At 40.2% G+C, this 23,172-nt stretch overlaps 1 protein-coding gene across 3 annotated transcripts in view; it reads left to right on the forward strand.

The window, feature by feature from the left end:
- The window catches only part of ST6GALNAC5 (ST6 N-acetylgalactosaminide alpha-2,6-sialyltransferase 5), a 402,466-nt gene that overhangs the window by 252,448 nt on the left and 126,846 nt on the right, over window positions 1–23,172 (forward strand). The window lies entirely within an intron of this gene.

A 23,172-nucleotide genomic window follows, 5' to 3' on the forward strand; every position in this document is an offset into this window, starting at 1 on the left:
CAAGGGATTTGTTAAGAATATATGTTGTTTTCTAGAGTTTTTATTTCAATTCTCTTCAGGGTCATTAGAGTCTGAGTGGGAATGAATACTAATAGCACAATATAGTCTTCTGGGTGAAATACATGTTCCTTGTTTTCATGCTGATCAGATAGTTCAATACGGTTTTCTCGGTCTACATTCCTTCTGTATATAGCACCAGAATAAACGTCATGGATCCACCTGCTATTTATGTAACAAATTTTAATTACGGAAATGATTTCATGCTGTTGGGGGGGGAGGCAACCCTTTACAAACATGGGCAGAGGTTCCTAGGCATGCATAAATGAAAGCATCTTTTTAAAGCCCTTTTATAAAATGTTGGTTTTTGAACATTTTTGTGCTATTCAGGAGTCTAGCTACATTTTCTCTTCTCGTCCTGCAAACTGTTTAATAAGAATATACACACTTCCAAACGACACAGCATTCATCTGCTTTATTGAAGGTATGTTTCTGGCTGACCACAAAAGTCTCCAGTCCTAAGGCTTAACATGAGTTTTGGATTACATTTTGCAGTGTTAGGCCTTATAACAAGTCAGACCGTTGCTCCATCTAGCACCATATTGTCTACACTGACTAGCAATAACCCTACAAGATTTCGGACCAAGACTCTCCCAGCCCTACCTGGAGATGGTAGGGATTGGACCTGGGACCTTTTTCATCCAAAGCATGTTGCTCAACCACTTTGCCTTTGAGCTTCACTGTAAGGAGAACCTTACAACCACCTACCTCTTTGAGAAAAACATTTTTTGCTGTCTATATTGCAGTCCCCAAGATAGATGCTACCGCAACCAGACCAGGGAAGAAGAAAAGAAACCAACCTGGTGTGTGCCCCTGTGCCTTCAATGGCAGCTTGATCTGCCAAAACACTCCTCTTTGTATACTTGCATTATATAATACAGTGGTTCCCAGTTAGCTAAGTACCGTTTTACAAAAGCCATGTCATGGATCCCTACTTTTGGAATGTTTTATATCTCTGTTGTAGTTTTTGTTTTATGAATGGTGCCACAGAGCCCCTGGTGGGTTCCACAGACCCCCGTGGGTCACCAATTTGGAACCACTGATCTAATCCACAACTGAAAACCTATGTATAACAAAGCTACTGATATTTTTAGAAGAGGGTGGGTGATGGTGCCTCTGGCAATAAGTATTAGAAGGCTGGCCTTGACACAGAGAAGGCCATGCTAGTCCATGTGAGACTGTGCTTGGATGGCCCTAATGCAGGCATAGGGAACATGTGAACCTCTAGTTCTTAGACTGCAGTTCCCATCATCCCACACTCACTCTTGGTCTAATTTATAAGGCCAGGCTGTGTAACTATAATAAATATGAAGTGCCCACTAGAAACATGCTGTACTTGGTTGACTGCTTTCTTTCCTTCATTGTATTTTTATGTTGTTGTTGTTGTTAACTTTGTATTTGCAAAAGAAGTTATTAATTATCTTGGGGGTGAGTGGGATTTAGAAATAATGACTTCCCCAAATTCACCATTAATATCCTTGCCTGAGTGGAGATTTGAACTCAAGTCTGTTTAGTACAAGGGACGCGGGTGGCGCTGTGGGTTAAACCACAGAGCCTAGGACTTGCCGATCAGAAGGTTGCGGTTTGAATCCCCACAACGGGGTGAGCTCCCATTGCTTGGTCCCTTCTCCTGCCAACCTAGCATTTCTAAAGCATGTCAAAGTGCAAGTAGATAAATAGGTACCGCTCCGGCGGGAAGGTAAACAGTGTTTCCATGCACTGCTCTGGTTCGCCAGAAGCGGAATAGTCATGCTGGCCACATGACCCGGAAGCTGTACACCGGCTCCCTCGGCCAATAAAGTCAGATTAGCGCCGCAACCCCAAAGTCGGCCATGACTGGACCTAATGGTCAGGGGTCCCTTTACCTTTTACCTGTTTAGTACAAGTCCGCAATCACTAATTGCTATTGGCATGCTGCACGCGCACGTGTGTGTATGTGTGTGTATATATATATATATCCCTGGTAGAAGAAAATAAATGACAGCATGCTGCTGGGATACTAACTCTTGCAAGAAATATGGTTGTATGTACATTGGAAGATTAAAAGTGCAGCCATTAGAATCAATTTAGTTAATGCACTGGTACCAAGTAAGATTTTTCTTCAGCAACTCCCACTGCTAAGCCCCTTCTGCCTACCCCATGATGGGCTACATCCAGCAACAATTGAGGGTACACTCCATGGCATACGCGTATACGTACTGGAAAATGTTGTAATGAAATTATAAGCTGCTGTGATAGTTTAGGGTCTAAAGAGCTTCTTTCCTTTGCTTTCAAAAGCACCCTTTTAAAATATTATCATTCTGCAGCAGCATTTTCTCAACTCTTTATCTTGTAAATGCTTTTGGACACACAGACCATGGGATTAATTATATATCGTGAGCAACAATTCATGAATATTTAACACTCTCATTTATTCTTAATGAAGAATTATGCATTTTGACAGTGTTATTTAATGTGTTTTAAGGAAATACTGCTCATTACCTTTCCATTTTTTATTTTAGATTTGCGGAATGGAATCAGAATAATAAGGGGGATAGATGGAGCAGTTATTTTAAATGTCATTGTTCCTGTTTGTTTTTCAATATTTCTTTTATTCAAATATCTGCTCATGGGGGGGGGGCAGAGTTATGACGTTTCTGTCTGTTTGAGTCATAACTCTGTGCTATTATAGTAAATCATGAATCTTCCAGGCACAGTTAGGCAAATCAGTTTAAATAGCAATACAGTTTTGGAGTCTAACTTGGGATTCTGTCCGCTAAAAACAACAACTAAGAACAACAGCCGGCTCTCTCGTTGATGCCTATATCAGAGAGAGAAATGTCATGGTGGGAGAGAGAAAACGATAGACTAAATTCTAGAACCATGATCATGAATGGCCCAAAGAGATTTCCATGCCAGGGGCAAAGCAAAGGGCAAGATGGCACCCCATCATCCCCATTCAGAATCTGCCTAGGCTGGCAGTTGAATTTTATTTAATCCCTTCCAGGGCAAATGCACCACACCTGAAGACAGCAACCTAGCTTCAGGTGCAAAGCAAGTTGTGTGGTGCACAGTAGTTTGACTTCCAACAGAGATGAGGAGGGAAGCTCATGAGGAATAGGTGGGAAGGCTATCTGGTATCTGCTGTCTGAAGTGGCTGGCTCACTCTGCCTAATGTTAGGGCCGGTCCTAATAGTGATTACCTAAGTGTCATGGTGAGGGAACACCAGCCAGGATGGTGGACACAAACCACAGATCAAAAGAGCCCCACATTGGAACCATCAGTCAGATTGAAAGTAATATAATTATCTAAATGGAGGTTTGAACTTTGACTCACTTTTAATAGGGTTTCTTTCAAAAGAGATTCTGGCTGAATTAAATTACCTGAGTTCTAAACAATCCTCAGATTGCATCTATGCCTATATCTATGTACAGAAAGAGAAAGAGAGACCTGTGGTGCAGGGAGAATGAGGCAGCTGGCATCCAAAACCAGGAACAGCATTTGAGAGCCTCACATTCAACAGGCAAACTCTGCATTGTAAAGCCTCATGACCTGACCTAAAGAATATCACCAGCCACTGCTACCCAATTGGCATACTGCCTTTTCCTGCTACACTTGGACACTGCAAAATTAGCCACCAGGCAGCCAGTCTGGTTCCAATTTGTGAAGGTAAACTACTTCCTACATGCAGCTCTACAATTTCAGGGAAAGCGTGTTTGGATCTCAATTATGTTTCCCAGGCTATTTGCTGCTGAAATCGCTGCACTCTGTGCTTCCATTTTGATAAGGAAGGAAAGCAATAATAAAAAAAATCCAATCTTTTACCACTTTTGCCATAGGGGAAATCTTGAATTTGTGGAAGGGGGTGACTGATTATATGCATCACGAAACAAAATGCATAATTAAACAGCAGCAACTCTCTAAACATAATCTACTCTTCTTCTGAGCAGCTGAAAGCACTGATGTTCCACCATCACTAAGTATTAAAAGTTCCTTCTTGCAATCAGCCTGGAAGCTTGCCAGATAAAAAGGTATTTGCTGAACAGACATAAAAGAAACAGCTTAATCTCCCCAGTGCCACACCTCTGTATGAGCCCAGAAAAGGATCTTATAAAAGAATTGCCTGCATATGTATGCAGAGAACAGTCAACGGTATACTTAGAGGAAAGCATCCCATCTGTCCTACTTGGTGGAAATGTCTTCTCTGTAAGCTTGCAGGAAAACATCAAAGAAAGATTAAACTTGTCTTTTCTCCCCATCACTTTGATGGTTTGAAGTTTGCCTGTGTGTCTTTTCTGCATGCCCTTCTTTTAAAAAAAAAATTACCGCAAAGAGAATAGCGATGATAAAAGATACTTTTCTGAAAAAGTGAAACAGGGAGCTCCACTGATCTTTTGCTTATAATAAAAGCAAAAAAGCACTATAGTCTCCAAAGAAATAATTTTAAAAACATTTAAAGAGGGCCAGCTGAATTGCATCCTAGAGGAACATACTGGTTTAGTCTCACATCCTCTGTCTATAATTTTTGGGAAATGCTGGGAGTTCAGGAGAGATGCTGCAGGAAACAGGCAAGTGCCCCAGTCTTCAAAAAGGAGGATTCAGGTAACCATAGGATGGACATCAATTTATTGATTTCTGTACATTCCTGCTTTCTACATGGATTAATATGTATTTTGACAAAGATGCTAAAACTCTGGAAGATGCTATAATGCAAGCAATTTGTAAGCAACTTGATAACAACAAAGTGACTTCCAGAAGCCAGAATGGATTTGTCAAGAATAAATTCTGCCAGACTAACCTTATCTCTCTTTTCCACTAAGCTAGTAGCTTAGTGGGCTGTAGGAATGTTATGGGTGTAATTTATCTTGATTTCATCAAAGCATTTGACAGAGTTCCATGTAATATTTTTGTTAACAAACTCTTTGAATGTGGCTTAGATTAGAATACAATCAAGCAGATTCAAAGTTGGTTATAAAACCCCACCCAAAGAATATGCATCAGTGGTTCTGTCTTGGCAATAGTGAAAGTGACCTTGAGATGGCATTTGGTTACAAACATAAGCCAACAGTGTGATGCAGCAGCAAAAACAAAACAAAAAAACACCCCAACCCTAATGCAATTTTAGACATCATTAATATAACTGTAGTTTTCAAGTAACAAGGAATAATAATTTAGTCCTCACTAGTCAGACACCATCTTGAATTCTGTGTTCAGCTCTTGGTCAGTGCATATTGAGAAAGCAGACACATTGCCTTTGAGGCGAGCAATGAAGATTGCCATGTGTATAGAAAACATATGCTATGAGGAAGTAAGTTTGAAGGAAGTGGCTATGTAAAGCCTTAAAAGGAGAAAACTTAGTGTGGACACGATAACACTCTTCTAATACCAGAAAGCATTATTCCCTACTACCTCAAAGCCTACCCTCAAAGGCAAGGACTAGATCTGATGAATTTGCTCTTAATAGTCACAGCTGTTTGATAATGGACATCTAGAGTTTCCCTTATCGGAGGTCTTTAAACAAGGGCTGGACATCTTTCTATTGAAGGTCTGAATTTCCAGGGTCAAGCAGTATTGGACTAAATAACCTATGAGACCCCCTCCACCTCTGTGCTGTGAAAGAACATCCCTTGAGCTCTGTTGCTTTATTTGTAGTGTTTTGCTGTGTGGTGTTAAATATAAATGTATAATTTATTAACTTGTTTTCATTTGTATACCACCCTTCATCTGTAGATTTCAGAGCAATTCACAACAACATAAATGGTATGTATCACTCAGCATATGGCAAGAGTTTTCAGTGCTTATGCAGCCTCCAATACCCTTGGCACTAACCTACCTGCATTGAAGGGTCCCTTCCAACTCTACAATTTGACATTTCTATTATTCTAACAGTTACGACTCCACGTCTTTGCCAATCAGAGTCTGGCTGAAGATCTTACTTTATTGAACTGGAGACACTGAGTACTGTGGGGGTGGGGGTAGTTTTCTTTATAAAGATTTGGAAGCTCATGTATTTGTAGCCATGAAAGTCTCCATCTCTAGTGTATTCTTCCCTTAGCTACTAAATTCCATCCTAATTGATGGTTTTTCTTCCCCTCAAGAGGTATTAATGAAGTTACTAAAATCTCTTAATAAGAAATTGTTTGAGTTAATAAAGGACATAACTGTCCAAGCATTGCCAGATTTTTTAAAAAAGTGTTATCCTTAAAAATCATCTCCCAATGATTTTGATAGATGATTTGTGACCCCGGGGTGTGTGGGTGGGTATGCAAAGTTTCTTTGGGTGGCATATTATTGCACAGCTCTCAGGTGAAGCGGACAGCAGCAGAACATGTAACTTTGCAGCTAATTGTAAATTATTTAGATTTATCGCAGGTTTAATAGGGGGCGAGCATTTTGTAGCTTCTATGAGCTTTTGTTAAAAGAGCTTTTAATTGGGCCACAGCCAAGGGAACTGCAAGTTTACAAGTACATTTTATGTTGCTTAGCGTTGATCCAGATGGCCTGTGTGATATGCCTTCTGCATTAAACATAGGATCTTTCCCCCACAGGAGCCTTAACACCATGATTAACACACAGGCAAGCTCCTTACACATCCCAGCTTGATAACTACATAAATAAGTGAGATCCATCAGCAATGGATCCATAATCTGATGTCTCAGTTCTGTTACTTCATCAGGAGTAGATCCATGGTCCAGCTGCAATGTCTGCTGCTTCAGCATGCGGTTAGGTAAAGACCTTCAAATATGCTGTAAGCATTAGTCCTCCTATAGGAGAACTAAGCATACAGTCCCAAGAGGAGGACTGCCAGGCATAAGCAGCTTGGCTAGTTACATGCTTTCACCTGTGCTAGCAAGCACTGCCTACATTTCTTTTAAAGCAACGGTACACCACATTAGCAACTAGATTATATTACTATAATGGGCTGCACATGGCAGTGCCTTTGAAGCCCAGTCAAAACTGGTTCGTAGTAAGGCACCCAGATGGTTAACAGGCTTATTATAATGAACGTGTTTCACCTGTGCTGAACATTCTGTAGAGGCTTCCAGTTTGTTTCCAGGTGCAAACTGAAGTGCTAATTTAAACCGAGAAATTCCTGAAATGGCTTGGGGCAAGGAAACCTATCTACCTCAGAACCTATCTTCTGGCTGCTCCTCATCTGAAGTAAGGTAGGTGACAAAAAATAATAAAATGCATCCAGTCCTAAGGGAAATGAACAACAACAACAGTAGTCACCGCCCTGTGAGCAATTACCACAGAGGCTTCTGCAGGACCTTATTGTCCTGAGGGGAGCAAAGAGGAAGCAGTTTTGCCACCTTCTAAACAAACAGTTATTGTAATTAAAACAAAAATGGTGCTTATGACTTTGAAAGTCTTATGAAAGCCACTTCATGAGGTCTGCTGGAAAAGCAGTATATAAATAAACAAATACATTAAAATAAAAGGGTAGAGGCCTTCTCAGCAATAGCCTGTGTCATATATTCCTAAACAAGGTCAACCTGGCTGTTGGCATTCAGATATCAGGTCAATATGGTGCAGCAGTTGAGGTAATTGTATTCTGGTTGTACCACTCTTGTTTGGTTGGTTGGTTGGTTGGTTTTATTGTTGCTATTTGGATTGTGCTATTTGCTGCTTCCACAGACAGTGTTAATGGCTGCAAGTTGTATCTAAAATAGTGCTGTGTAACATGTCCTGTCAACACAAGAAAAGTGTTCTTGTGGGAGTGGAGATACTTGCCCTGAGGAGACATGATAGGTAGATACCTCACATTGTTTCACATTGTTTCACATTGTGTATGTTCAGGAAGATATCTAAATCAGGGGAGCAGCAGGAGGAGACTCCTGGTGGAAATTCTGCATCGATGGTCCAGTTGTTATTCAAAATAATGGACTCTGACATTGGTCGATTTTACATATTAGAAATATTTTTAGATCTGTATCTTAGGGATGGCCTAGGGGACCTGTGAATTTCCAATATTGTTGGACTCCAACTCCCAGCTTACATAACATGGCCAATAGTCAAAATATGGAAGGCCACAGGTTCTTCCTGTTTCTGCTTTCTCGTTGCATCCTTACTTTTCTTTGAGGCGTACATGATGGTGTGTATGGGATTCACAGGTCATGTCCTATCTAGTACTGGCAAGATCCATAACTGCTTAGCTTCGGGAAGGCTGTTGTGTCATATGTTTGTGCATAATTATTATTATGAGGGGACCTTAGGCAAAATACTCTCTGGTGTGGGCTTCTTTAGGCTTATCTGGCAGTGGTGGCAATTGCAACACTCTGGTGGCAGAAAAGAGCCACCATTTAAATCTGAATGAGTGTAACTGTGCCATGCTAAATGCAACCAGGTGAGCCCAGACTGGCTCCCAGTGGGAGTCAATGGGGCCATTGGGGAGACCAATTGACTCCTCCTCCTTATCTTACATGGACATAAGCAAGGAGGGCAGAAAGACAAATTAGGATGCTCCTCTGCAATACACCCACCCACTGATGTCAGACACATAGGACCACCTGCTGCAGGATAGAAACTTGCTGGGATTTACTGCAGAAATAGGATGCTACAGTATTCAGGTCAGATTAAAGCTGGCTTTGGGAAAAGTATAACAAATGGTAGTGTTTCATAGGAAACTACAGGATAGACCTAAATAATCACTGATGTGTACATTGATTAAAAAATCAGTGATGGGGGCACACTGGAACCAGAATTATGTTTATATGCCCTATGCCTGGCTTCATATATGGTTGCCTAGAGGCGTGGAAACTCAAGCAAAATGGAGATCTGGAATGTAATAAACTTTGGCCCCAAATGAGAGCTCGAATAATTCTCCTTGGTTTTATACTTCCCTGTGGGAAGGTGAAGCTCTTGTTCTCAGAACTGGCTACAAAAATAGAGGGAACAGCATCAGGAGCCTACTTTGAGTACTCAATTAACATCTGTGCCCCTGCATCCGACAATTAGTCATTGAACTGAAGCCAAGACAAAAGACAACTCTAGTTAGCGTCCATTTTACAAAGTGAAATCTAATTACTCAAATGTATGGAAGTCAATAAAGAATACAATATGTCAGAAAATGTGTAATGAAATATGACCTCCTTGTGCACATTATCCCTATTGTATTCTGTCCCATTGACATGTCAGTGGAAATGCTAATGAAGAACTATAACAAACTTGATAACTGTCATTTTATTTCAAAGGTTCTTTTTGCAAAAGCATGTGGTCTCCCTATACCATTCCTTTTCAGACGTATTCATTCAGGGAATGGCCCTAAAACCTTAGCCCAGGGGTGGCACAGGAAACCTAGTCAATGTGGAAAGAGTGAGTGCTTTCCAAATCCTCTAGGTCCAAACACAAACCCCCCCAACATCATGGATACATACTGTATCTCAGGTGCCTTCAAGCTAGGAGCCAGATCTGGGGTTAATCTGGGAAAACCAGCGTAATTTAGAGAATATTAGGGAATTAATTCATTCCTAACTTTAGTGTTCCTCTGTTTGGTAATTTTGAACTGCTGTTTGGGAATGACATGTTTTCAAGGAAACTAACTTTGGGCTTCATCCAGGGTTTGCAGGCTGTGCCCTAAGAATGTGTGACATGGGACCATTACATTCAAAATTATTTCTGTATGCAATAATCATGATAGTTTGCAGGTATTATCGTGACTGCAGTGACCAGCATTAGTTGTTTCTTTGAAGGCTTCCAAGTGGTGCAAGCCAATTATGTTCAAAATTATTTCTGTCATTCAAACAAATTAAATGCTTCTGGGTATTTATTATACTGATTGCAGGAACTGGCATAATTTGTTGCTTTGAGGAGCACATGAAATGTTTTGAGCCTTTGGCTTGAGGCATTCTTGATTTCTATTTCTTACTTTTATGGTAAATTTGTGCCCAAATATAGAAAATACTTTTTTATCTTTTGTAGGCCGAGGACAATCTCAGTAGAATTGACTCAGTTGCAGATTCAAACAGGAATTTTATAAGTACATAACAAATAATTTTTGTTATAATTTTTTAGTGATTAATTATAGGGAAATGATTCACCTAGTCATGGAAAATGTTAACAGTTGTCAGGTTTGTGTAAACAAGTAAATATGTACCTTGCTGAAAATACGTCTCAGGAAAATATGCCAGTTACATCATACATATATTTTCATTTATTAAACAAGCTCATGTTATTGCATGACTACCAATATTTTCATTAACAAAAGACAAAGGTGATTTGGATTGTTGTCCTATGCACACTTACCTGTGTGTAAGTCCTATTGAACCCAATAGGTCTAGATATATTGCAACATAGGAGACTATACTCAGAGCTTTCTAAACTGATATTATGAGTAGACAGGGGTATTAGATTGTTTAAATCAGGGTAACTTGATCAAAATGCTGGCCAGCTTTCCAAATACATTTTTATAGATTTCAAAAATGTAAATAAGGGTAGCTTGATCAAAATTCTGGCCTGTATTTCAAAATACATCGTTATGGGTTTTTAAAATGTAAGCATATGTTTTGATTAGGTGCCCATTCATATTGATTTTTATAAGGGAAAACTACTACCTACATTTTAATACCGACCTCCAAAAATGACACTTAATATCTGGTAGAAATTATTCTAGTATAAGAGTTTGGAGGGTGCAGAATATAAATATTTAAAAGAAGGCATATAATAGTGAACATATACTCTCAAAAGGAGGATACATAGCACAGTGTTATTCTGTAGGGTCAAGAAGATAAAAGATTGCATATATTCATCATGCACAGGGAAGTTTGTACTGTTTCTGAAAGTAAGGAACATGATAAGCAAAACAAGCAAGCAAACAAACCCAACAACTTTGAAACTCCCTGAAGTATACTAAACTATCAAAACAATAAGAAGGAATAGGTGGACGTTGTAAAATGACACAGAATGAAAATTTGATTTCATTTGGGTTATTGCCTATTGCATGGCATGGGCTGGGTTGAGATGCACTCAAGGGAAATCCCAATGAGATGTAGTGTTAAGACCACTCCAATCAGCTGCTAAATATCATCAGTGCGACTCAGAGATCCAGCTGACAGAGCATTTATTCTGCCAGTTAAATACTTGATGCTTGAAGAAAGGAGTTGGAAAATTACATTTTGGGTGTCGGTTATATCTCAAGGGAAGGAGCTGTGCTATGAAATGAAAACTCTGTGTTATTAAATAGGAAATTGGCCCTTTGCACTCTGAAATTTTAGGATGTTTATCAAGAGAATCCAGAAGAAGGCTGTGTATGAGGAAGACACACTGAGAGCGACGGTTACTTTGCACACTCCATTGGTCCACGGAGACTGAGACAAAATTTGTTAAGCCTAGAGAATGATGGAAGGCTCATTTTGTTGGGCTGTATGTCTCCTAAGCACATCCATTTTTCAAAGTGAAAAATGTTGCCTAACCATAACAGGCTTTTAAATTAGTCTGGAGACAAACCTCCTCCTTCTTCTTTTTTACACATGGAACAGTTCTTCTGAAAAATAGAAATCTAGTTCCTCAGCTCATGTAAACGAACAATGTTCCAGTGAAGTGAAACAGGGATTTAGCCAAGCATCTAGGTCTGTATATATATTTGGAAGCAAGTCCCCCGAAAATTCAATTTGCAAGTGTGCATAAGCAAGAATGCATTATTTGTACTCTATAAAAAATGGGGTATTTACTAGTATTGTTGTTATTATGTTTTATTACCCACCCTTCACCAGCAGGTCCCAGCAGCAATTACGATTCAGAATTAAAGCAGATTAAAATCACAGGAATAGGGTGTACCTGGATTTTATACTATTTTAGATCACTTTGTTGCTACAGCACCTGATTCTTTATTTCAGAATGATTGTTATTTCGCAATGTGTCTATTTAGAGGCAGATAAGAAGAGAAGCATGGTGGCTATCCAGAATTGCAACAAGGATTTCCCATTGAGTTTTCGGGAAGCCATATTGTTCCACTCCACTTCCTGGTATTAGTTACAGTGCCCACACATTCACTTTATTGCTATCACCTTTGTACTTTGAATGGATTATCATTTTAAAAACAGATGTGTTGTTTTGTAGAAAGCTGAAGAGCAAACACTCTGTAGCCTTTGTATTCAAATTTCATTATTCTGCAGCATGCAGTCTGCAAATAGGCTTTAAAGTCAAGTTTGTTTAAAAAAACCAACAAAGATGCCAGCTGCAGCTTATCCAGAGGGACATTTTTGCTTGGTGTTTATAGAGATATATATTATTTTCTGTATCTCTTTTTAAAGTACATCTACCATTGAAGGAAACCTTCAGTGTGTCTCCTTTCCCTTTTGAAGCCCCCTTCATAATAAACAGAGTGAAGACTGGAATGGGAGTTTATAGCCGCTTTCAACCCTACAATTCTATGTACAGTGGTACCTTGGGATGCGAACGGGATCTGTTCCGGAGCCCCGCTCGCATCCCGAAGTGAACGTAACCCGTGTCCGCGCGTCTGCGCGTGCGAGGGTCACGTTTTGGCGCTTCTGCGCATGCGCATGACGTCATTTTGATGGTCTGCACATGTGCGCGGCGAAACCCGGAAGTAACACACTCCATTACTTCCGTCTTGCCGCGGAGCGCAACCCGAATTTGCCTAACCCGAAGCGCATTCATCCTGAGGTATGACTGTACACTTATCTGCAAGTAAACCCCACCCCACCCCCGTCATTATTATTGCATTTGTATGCCACTCTTCTTGCAGGTAGTATTCACAACAGGTTAATTGTGAGCTTAGAATGCACGCCAGCTCCTAGAGGCAGAGATGTCTTTGGTCCCCTCAATATCAGCTGTTGAGGGGGCAGAGGAGGCTGAGCGTGGGACCAAGTATGGTGCAGTTCAGCAGCTGGCTCCTCCTGAGCACAAGAGAGGAAACCATGCCATGCTGGACTCTACGTTCGGCTTCCTCCCAACGATGTGATGTTGGTGTGTGTTGCGCATCATGCACATGACTGCACACATGCACGCCTCACGCCGGGCCCCCTCAATCTTAGGCGCAAGATGGCACCTCTGGTTAGAGTGACTGGCTCAAAGTTGCTTAGTGAGCTTTATTACTCAGCAGGTATTTGAACCCAGCCTAAGCCTGGCACTTATATTCATTAAACCATACTCACACACTTTCCAACCTACACGGTCATGGAAGTCACATGCTATATATGTGTTTTCATCTAAATATTTTCAAACCCAGCAGAGGTGTTTGTGATTATTAATTGCACAGAAATAATTTCAGGGAAAGTCTGATGGTCACCATCAGAGATCATTCTGCAGGTACCACCTCCAATGAGGTGTTAAGATGGCTACACAAGAAATGGTCTTTCCTGTAGTGGCTCCCACCTCTGAAATACTCCCCTTGCAAAGGCATTCCTTTGACATCTTTTTGTCACCAGACCAAGACTTTTTTCTACACCCATGTATGTTAGTCTTGATTTCACTCTCCTGTGGTGGCTGGTTTTTATTCAGTCTGCTGTTTTAAGGTGATCAGTTTGGCTATTTGGAGTTTTAATGTGTGGTCACTTTTAGATGACTGTTAGTGTTCAGTTTCAGTACTAACTTGTTTATTATGTAAGCCACCTTTAGACCTTTGGGTATAAAGTGACAAATAATCCAAAGAATGATAATGATGGTGGTGGCAGCAGCAGTTGCTGGGTAGGGAGAAAGCACTGGTATTTATGCTGGATCATGCAGCTGAAGCATGACTTATGCAGTTATTACTGTGAAAGGTAATAGTAACGAGCAGGGGGTGCAGGTATCAGCAGATTGCATTAATGCAGCAACAGGTTTGAGTAACACATTCAAGGTCAAGAAGGTTTGCATCTTGGAAGCAAGAGAATAGGAAAGCCTTAAAATGCTTACAAGCCAGCTATAAGTGTCACAACTGATGCTTGTTATGAAAATTAATCTGTCTAACTGTGGTCTAGGGAAAGTGCCTTGAGCAACATAAACTATTCCTTTGAACAGCATATCCGTGATACACCAGACAACCTGAGACCTGAGCTTGAACCTTGAAACCAGCTTGTCTCGATAAATGTTTCAGCTCAGCTCTGCTACTGCGCTAGAAGTGGGTGTGACAGCTTCCATTTATCTCTGTTTCTGCAGAGGGAAAGTATTATTCTGAAATATTCAAAAACAGAGAAGTAGAGCAGGCAAGATGAATGCTGATGGATGGAAACTTTGTTGTTGTATATGAATGTTTATTTCCTCCTGATTTTGTAGGCCGGTATGGCTTGTTCTGAAGTGTGTGTGTATGCATGAGCATTGGAAATAAGGCAGTATAAACAGCAGTTGTCATTCATATTCACAAATGCTCTGTGAGTGGACCTTTGGCCTGGCATCTATAGGGAATTTGACAGACACAATCTGCTTCTATCCCAGCATTGTTCAGAAAAATTGCTATAACACTAATTAATTGACAGCCTTAATAAGTTGATTAAGAATGTCCTGGAGGACTCCTGGTTTTATTAGTCTCCTGTTTTTAGTTAAAACCTTCCCTGTTACTATATCACAATAACTTCCTAAACATCTCATGCAGTCAACCATAAGAAATTGTTGACCAAGTGTTCATATGAATTCTTATGAATTAGTGCTATTCACATACACAGAGAAGTTGTATTGTCCCAACACAGGGAGTGTTTGTAATTCCAGCACATGCTAGCTGGGAGATGTAATCCAAAATATCTAGGGACACCAGGCTGGTGAAGACTAGTGCAAACCATATATTTTCCTGCAATTTTGGTTGTGTCCTTTTAATGAAATTTGGTAACAGTAAAAGTAACCTACTAGAAAAGACTATGGCATTAAAAAAAATATACACTTTGGGGCAATAGGAGACCTGCTCAGTGTATAGGAATAACACTAATTCATATGATTTTTCTTGTTGGCACATGCTACCTGGGGCTGGTGGTACTTGTAGTTCAATACATCTGGGGAACCATTTTACTTGTTGGAGCAATAATGTACAAAGTGCAGGTTTCCAGACAGCCTGTAAGTAAACAGCAATTTTTTTGGAAATGTATTGCTGTAACAATCAAGGAAAGGCCCTTGAAGCCAAACCTGGTAATTAGAAGCATAATTGTCTATGAAAATACAGTGGTAACATTGGGTTAAGAACTTAATTCGTTCCGGAGGTCCGTTCTTAACCTAAAACTGTTCTTAACCTGAGGTACCACTTTAGCTAATGGGGCTTCCTGCTGCCGCCGTGTGATTTCTGTTCTCATCCTGAAGCAAAGTTCTTAACCCGAGGTACTATTTCTGGGTTAGTGGAGTCTGTAACCTGAAGCCTCTGTAACCCGAGGTACCACTGTAGTGCTTCTGCTCTTGACCATCATGGATATCAGTCAATGAAAGAAGTATCCTCCACAGAGTATAGCCATGGCTGTTGCCACCTTTTTATAATTTATCAGACTAGAGGAAGATTGGCTAGTTTTTCTACAGTTCAGTGGCCAGAGCCATTTCTGCACAAATCCCTTGTGTCTCCTGGATTTCCCCAAATCTGTCCCTATGGTCAGCTGTTCCAGGAGTTTCAAATGGAGATGAATGCTCCTAAAACTCCAGAGTAAAGTTCTGAATGTTCATAATTTTTTCTACTGCTAGAATTCCTTTTCATTCCATGGCTAAATCCTCACTCTTAAAGCATTTTAAAAGTGGGGCTGCGTATAAACACTACTTCAAAGGCAACATTTATTTATCACTAATCTCCCTTAACATGCTTCCACTGCAGGAAACCAGCATTTCTGAGGGGTCTGTTGGAATACTTCCTTTCCCTTGAATGCTATAAATCATTCCCCTCGAGTGATGTTTAACTAATACTCTTTATTAGCGATAAATGAGCAGATAGCCAAAACCTGATTACAGCAGAAATGCTCCCTCTCCCTCTCCCCCCTCCTTTTGACAGTTCTCATTTCAACGCAGAGAACCCCAGGCTATGTTTATTTACTACTTTGAGCACAAATCTATTCCCAGCAGATGACAATGGAGGCTAACATCCCGCCTTAATGAAAATTTGCATGGCATAGTTTCTTTTCACTTTACCTTATTAATCGCCCTCCTGGATGTTCAGTTTGTTGCTGTTTTCCAATGCACACATCATTACTAATCAAACAGGTTATGCCTCTCAAGTACTGTATACTCAGGGCTATGTCTCCAAACAAGTGAGCCTGTGCTGAATGTGTAAAAAGGGCATGCACCCAGCTATAAAATCCAAGTGGTTAGAGTCACATTGGCAGCATAAAGCAAACACAAACCTACCCTGATTTTAAAAACTGACACAAAGGCAAAATGATCAATTGTCTGGAAGCCACTCTGAGTGTCTGGGGGGAACTCAGTCAGATGGGTGGTGTACAGTTGTTGTTGTTGTTGTTGTTGTTGTTGTTGTTGTTGTCTGTGTTACACATTATGCAGCAACAAACACAGCAAACACAGATTTGCCATGGTGGCAAATGCCACCTTTTAATTGATTGTCAGATCTCACCGTGTTAGCTGCAGGCTGCTATAGACCTACAGGAAGTCCAATGAGATGTGTTATAATGAGGTTAACTGTGTTCTTTCCCTTCCTTGGATTCTGTTTGGGAGAGCACGCATTCTCGCTCAGATCACAACATAAAAAGTCGAAAGTGCAGTATTTTCCTTAAGATCACAGTTCTCCATTGATTTCAAGATACTTCTGTTATTCTGTGTGTCTCTTAACCCACAATTATGGAATATTAACAGAAATATATCAACTCCTATTCCTCCTCTCATGCCATGCAATGTAACATTTGCACTGCTGCAACAGAGCAATATGCCTCATCATAGAGAATATTAGTAGCTATTGGTCATGACAGGGAAATAGGATCCCCCCCAATCAGAGGTAGTAGGCCTTTGTTTTCAAGAAGCTGGTGACAAACAAGGAACATAGGAACATATGCCTGAACGTATCCTTTCAACTCGACAGCTCAGGGAAGTTACATAGCTTTAAAAATCATATAAAATCAACTCCTTTACCAGTTTCCTCCATTACAACACTATTTTGCCCTTGAAAAAGGGACTCCAGGAAGTGCCCAGAGGTGACAATTGCTGAGCTGATTGTTCGCCAAGGAAAGCCTAATCCCACCACCAGACTTGCCATGGGGTCCAGACATGCAAAGGTAGTTCTGTTGTACTTTGGGTGGTGGGACTTCAGAGGTGTTTGCCTATGCTAATCTTATACCTGGGTCTTGCCCTGAGATGTCTGCTTATGCTAATCTTGTACCAAAGACTTGTCTGGACATGTTTGCCAAGGTTGAACTTTCTACCCCTCCCCTTTGGTGACATGTCAGTGATGTAAAGATGATGTATCAATGATTCTGCACGAACTGTATTCTGGGATATTGTGGGAAGTTTTAAAAGTCAATGTCGCCCCATGCTCTGGGTTCTTACTGCTGTTGGAACCTGTTGCACAACAATAAAAGATCTAAGTCTACTGACTGCTGTTTTGCTCCAAATTGCCTGGCTGGAATTTCCTTCTTTTACTGACTGCATGGACCCATGGGGGATTTGTACCCTGATGAGCTGTGCTGTTGAGTAGTCTCCCAACCCAGAATTTTCTTTAACAGAGACAAGGGTCTCTTCTGGAGATGCTGGGAGTTGAACTTGGAATCTTTTGCATGGAAAACAGATGCTCTGACTTTGAGCTGCAACATTGCCTTTGGAAACTCCAAAGGGTTTGCCTTGCCTGGAGTTTCCAAAGGTATCTTGCAGTTTACTGTTGGAAACAGGATGCTAATTTGGTTGGCCTTGGCTTGATCTAATGAAACATCTATTCTCCTGCCTTCCTCTGAGTTCCTATTTGCTGTCATTGCAAGTCCTAATAGCACACGTCATTCGGATATTTAATGGGCTAAATAAAAATATACTTGGCTCACTAATGTAGGACATCAGTGGGCTTTATAACGGTTTGGGGCTTCTCATTTGTCTTTGCTTGAAATGAGAAACTGAAGACATTTTATATTTTTGTGGGTCTATCTGAAAATTTCCCTGAACACTGTTTGGTGGCTTCTGCTACTGCTTTTACATCTTTGTTGTCTGTATTTGCTTGTAAATCTTTCCATTTTACAGGCTAGAGATAATTTAAGCCTGAAAAAGAATATCTGAAAATATATTACTTTTAAATAGTAAGATTCATCACATCTAAGCCTCGATGCCCGATCATCAAAAAGACCCGCTTTTATTTCTGAAAAGATCCATTCTGTCAGAGTAAACAAAATGCATTATTCCCCTTTAATAACCATTTTTAAGCATGCTTCTGTATTACTTTTCTTCCACAGCTGTATTGCAATAAGCCTTAGAGTAATTGCCAGTTCTCTTCTCTAATAGGTTCATTATTCTTTTGCCATAATTGCAGCCATTAAACGACCAATTGTTAAATTTCCACTCCTACATTTACTTAGCACTCCATTTTATAATAGGGTATATCATTACGGTACCCCAGTGGCCACAGCAATTGTTCAAAGCGTTTCTGAAAAGTCAATGAGATCCTTTTGAAATACGTCAGGATTTCTGATTTCCAAGTAATCCGTCTCTACTCTTCCCTCTCCCCTTCTCTGTATAGTTGTCTTTTTTTAGCCTTTCCTAAGATAGCAACTGTATTTAGGCAGTTTTTCTGAAAGCAAAGGAAGCTGACCTATTCAGGAAGATTTAATGGTGTGATTCCCATACATCTCAAGCGCTAGTTCCTTACCTTTAGGTAATGATTCATACATAACAAGGTGATGGAGCAAAGATTTAGCCAAAGAAATTAACACTTATGGCTTAATGGCTTTTTGAGGGCTTTGATTTATCTTTTCCCATGTTAAATTTGCTGGGCTTTCATCTGCACAGTAAGAGTGATCTAGCTACTGGCATTAGTTACAGTCATGGCAACAAAATGATCCATTTTATGACTCTTGCAATGTTGTTCAAAATTCTGAGACAAGCCAAATCGCTTATGTCAGGATTGGTGCACGTTTGTTGCTTTTGAGTAGTAGATTTTCGAGCATATCAGTAACAGAAATATTTTAAGGAAGGCATAAAGACACTTTAGATGAACATTTTGTTTAGAGCTATTAGCATAGCATTTCTTTGTTTTGCGTAACAGGGAGTGTTTCTCTGTTAGCAACTTCAGCTGTATATAATATATTAGCATTACACTTTTGGGGGGCAAAGCACAGTATCTTATCTGTACACTTGGTGGCTTCGTGGCACATTTCTTGACCTAGCATGTTTACTGTGACTGGGATTTGAGTAGTATTTTGGTCAAAACTTCTGTTATCATTTACATGTATTATATCTGATGGACTACACCCTCTGTGTAAGCTTTTAAATGGGTTTGATATGATGTGCTATGTTATATCTACATTCTGCTTATTAGTGTGATGACATTTTAGGTTCTAGTATGAATAAAGCTGACCCAACTGTTATCAAAGAATAAAAATAAAAGCATGCATGCTCAGGGAATCAAAACAGACAACAGAAGCAGATCCTGTTGCCTCAGAATCCTGATTTGTCATAGGCAACCATTCCCAAGTAAGAGTGTCATGGAAGCTCACAGAGTGAACTCAGTTTCTGTAGTCTGGAAGAACCTACAGCAAGTGTGCCTCCAGATGTGTACCTTGGGCCCTCCAGATGTTGCTGAACTACAACTCCCATCAGCCCCAGCAAACAAGAGTTGAGATAGATGTTTTGGTGTTCTCTGTGTGTGTCCTCATCTTGTCTCAAAATTGCTTGCTGATCATAGATAGCAAGAAAAAAAGGCAGGCAGGAGAAATCTCATCCCAACTGATGCTGTTACATCAAACAAGTATTTTGTCATGTGGGAAACCTCAGGCTGGCACAGAATAAATCCCGCTCAAAATCATTTTGACACTTTATCCCTCAAATTACACTGTTTTCATCTTTAAAAGTTATATAGACTGCTTTTCCAGCAAAACGCTTCCCATCTGATAAAGATTAGGCTGAAGTAGTCCTATGCTTCCCCCCCCCCGCCCCCCAGTGAATGAGTTAATAGAAATAATATATCTATGGTTCATTTTCTAGTGAATACTGACCCTTCATAAGTAAAGTGAGGGCATGCCCACATAAAATATGGAGAGTACAAGATCCATCATTATAATGCATTTGTTACGTGAAAGAAAAGGCAGTCAGCCCTTGTCAAATTGCTGAGGTTTGGCTTCAGCAGAAATTATTCTGGGAAGCATAGACTGTGAATATCGTCACATACTTGTTAGAGGAAATTTGGAGGATACAACCTGTCCTCATTGGCAGAGGTGTATAAATTATCCAACTCTCATGTCAAGGTACCGTTTGGCAAACCCATGCAGTAATCATGCTTGCTCATGTCCCTAGAAGTTTGGAATACTTGGGAGCCTGAAAAACCCTCACCCTTTCTTCCATAAAACAGGTTAATAGGGTAGGAGACCTAGAGGTTAAGAAACTGCTTCAGGTGGAAGCTAACACAAAAGAGCCACCAGGAGGGCTACATCTGTCTGCTAACTATTTGCATTCACAAAGCGTGTTAGGCCATTTTCTTCCTAATAGAAAGAATTTACTTTGACCCTGTAGGCTATAATTTCTGGATACTCTGAATAGATTGTTACAAAAGAAGGATGGTTTTAACCCACTTATAAGCATCTGTGTTTCTCAGCTGACTTCTAAAGCTGCAGATAAGATACAGCAGAATTGCTCCAAACTTAGACACACACACACACACACACACACACACACACACACACACACACCTGCAGCCACCCCAAGGACGAATGAACAGCTCCTGTCTCTCATCAGAATGCCAAGTGTTAGATTCAATTTTCAAAACTATTCCTCAACCTAAGGGAAAGAGTTGACATGGTAGGTAATAGAATCGCACATTTGGGTGGTTGTAATTTAGATAACTTCCATCATTTCCTTGTGCTATTTATACGTAAAGAAAAACCTTTGCATTTAAAAAATGTCAGATGACTGGAAACAGCTTACAAACATCAGAAGGAATTAAAAAGCACATTAAACACTCAGCCACAGAGAAATGGTCTCTTCCACAAAAGCAGACATGACTGTGGCAAAAGGAATCTATTATTGTAAATATAATTTGCTATTATTATTACACATTCATTTTTATCATTCTCTGGCCCCATTGCATCATGTTGTCTCATGACTATTTCCATCTTACTTATTCTTTCCTCACTCTTTTTCTGCTTAGGTTTCCAGCATTCTTTTATTTGCTGCATCCTTTGAAAACACACAACCCTGCTTAGTATCCCATTTCCCTTCTTTCTTTTTCATCCCTCTCTCTGAGTTCATGATATTAAGATTCTTAATCTAGCAAGGCAGTTAACATACTAAGACCATTTAGAAGCCACTGTCCTCCCCCCCCAAACCCCCCCCATAATGACATGTGAGTATCCAAGGCCCCAAATTATTTGCATATGTTCTTGTGCCGCATCAAATCCACAACATGTCAAGCCCTTGGGTCCAGGTTACCTGAGGGAACACCTTCCCCTGTATTGACCCATTTGGTAAGTTCATCAGAGGAGGCCTTAATGGTCATAACCTGCAGATTATCATTTTCACATACAATCATACTGTGTGGTGTGCAGGGACAGGGGAGAGACGGTAGAATGGCATCTGCTGGCAATGTCTCTGATATCTGTATATTGATTAGAACATCAGCACAGAGCATGCACCCATTACAGACATATTCACAATATGCTCTATATACTGTGAGATTCCAGGCACAGAACTTATACACAGTGGTACCTCGGTTTACGAACTGTCCTGTTTATGAACTATTCGATCTACGAACTCCGCAAAACCAGAAGTAGTGTCCTGGTTTGCGAACTCTACCTCGGTCTACAAACAGAAGCCAAATGGTGAAGGCACTGGGGTGGGAGGCCGCATTAGGGAAAGCGGGCCTCGGTTTAAGAACAGAATGGACTTCAGAAACGGATTAAGTTCATAAACCAAGGTACCTGTACAGAATTCTGCAGCTGACATGTGATGGTTCAGGGTAGGGCCAGCAAATATAGCTCTGGCTTTTTCGTCCATGCATTGATTGTATGTGGTTACATTATTGGAACAAGACTTGTGTATAGTCCCAGGTCCTGGGTCATGGCCATAAGGAACGTGTCAAGAACACTTCTGCTCTCTACTTATACTGTCCTGAGTCCCAAGGGGGAGAAATGGGGCATAAATTTAATGAATGAATAAATAAATATAAGCATCACGCAGAAGCATTTTTAGCAGGCTGTTTGGAAGGTAATGTAGTTTTTCTTTGGATCATCCCAGTCACTTCATAGATCAGTTAAAAGTCCAGATTTCTAACATGGATGATACATAACTGGACCCTGGAATCTTTTGTTTAATTTTTTTTTGTATGCCTTTTTAAAAATCCAACTACACACTTTGTTCACATTAGGATTTTTAGTGAGCAACATTATTTTGAAATCTGATACATACCCTTTTTAAGAGTGACCTGTCTCTGCCAGAGGTGGGGATCCTTTCGTCATGTAGATGTCATTAGACTCAAACTCACATCATCCCTAGCCAGCATGGTCAAAGGTCAGGAGGGTGCCTGGTTCCCCATCCTGCTCATTGTCAATCCAACTTAAGGGAGCATGCATTTGCTATATTTCCCAAATAGGTCATAGTGACAGGTGTAAAAAAATACTTTATTTTCTTTCATTTCCCCCCCTAGTCAAAATGTCTTCTAGAGTTTCCTTCTTCTGAGTCTTTCATATACTGGAAAATATAATACGAGGGGGCAGGGGAATGAGAATAAATTAAGAGGGTGGAAAACTTTTATTGAGTTAAGGTTTTCAGCTCTGTCCACACTATTACAAAAATATTTAATTGAATCCCAGTGTTTTCTTTAATGTGTCCATTTACATTTCTTTCCTTTCTTTAGCCAGACCTGGATTCCTTATTCTTCTCACGTTTTCCGGTCTTTTAGGATTCAGCACACAGCCGATAGGAGCAGATAGATTTATCAAGAACATTTGATTGTAGGTTCATGAAAGTGGTTCTTAAGAAGAAGCCCTTTTTAGTGCTGATTAGGTCAGCATTAAAACATGAACACTGAAGCAAAGTTTGCTCAAGAAAATGGTGTCCAGGCTTTACTACCAAGAGCAAATGTGTGTTGTCTAAACCTT

The sequence above is a fragment of the Podarcis bocagei genome (assembly GCF_964188305.1).
Source record: "Podarcis bocagei genome assembly, chromosome: 5".
Lineage (NCBI taxonomy): Eukaryota > Metazoa > Chordata > Lepidosauria > Squamata > Lacertidae > Podarcis > Podarcis bocagei.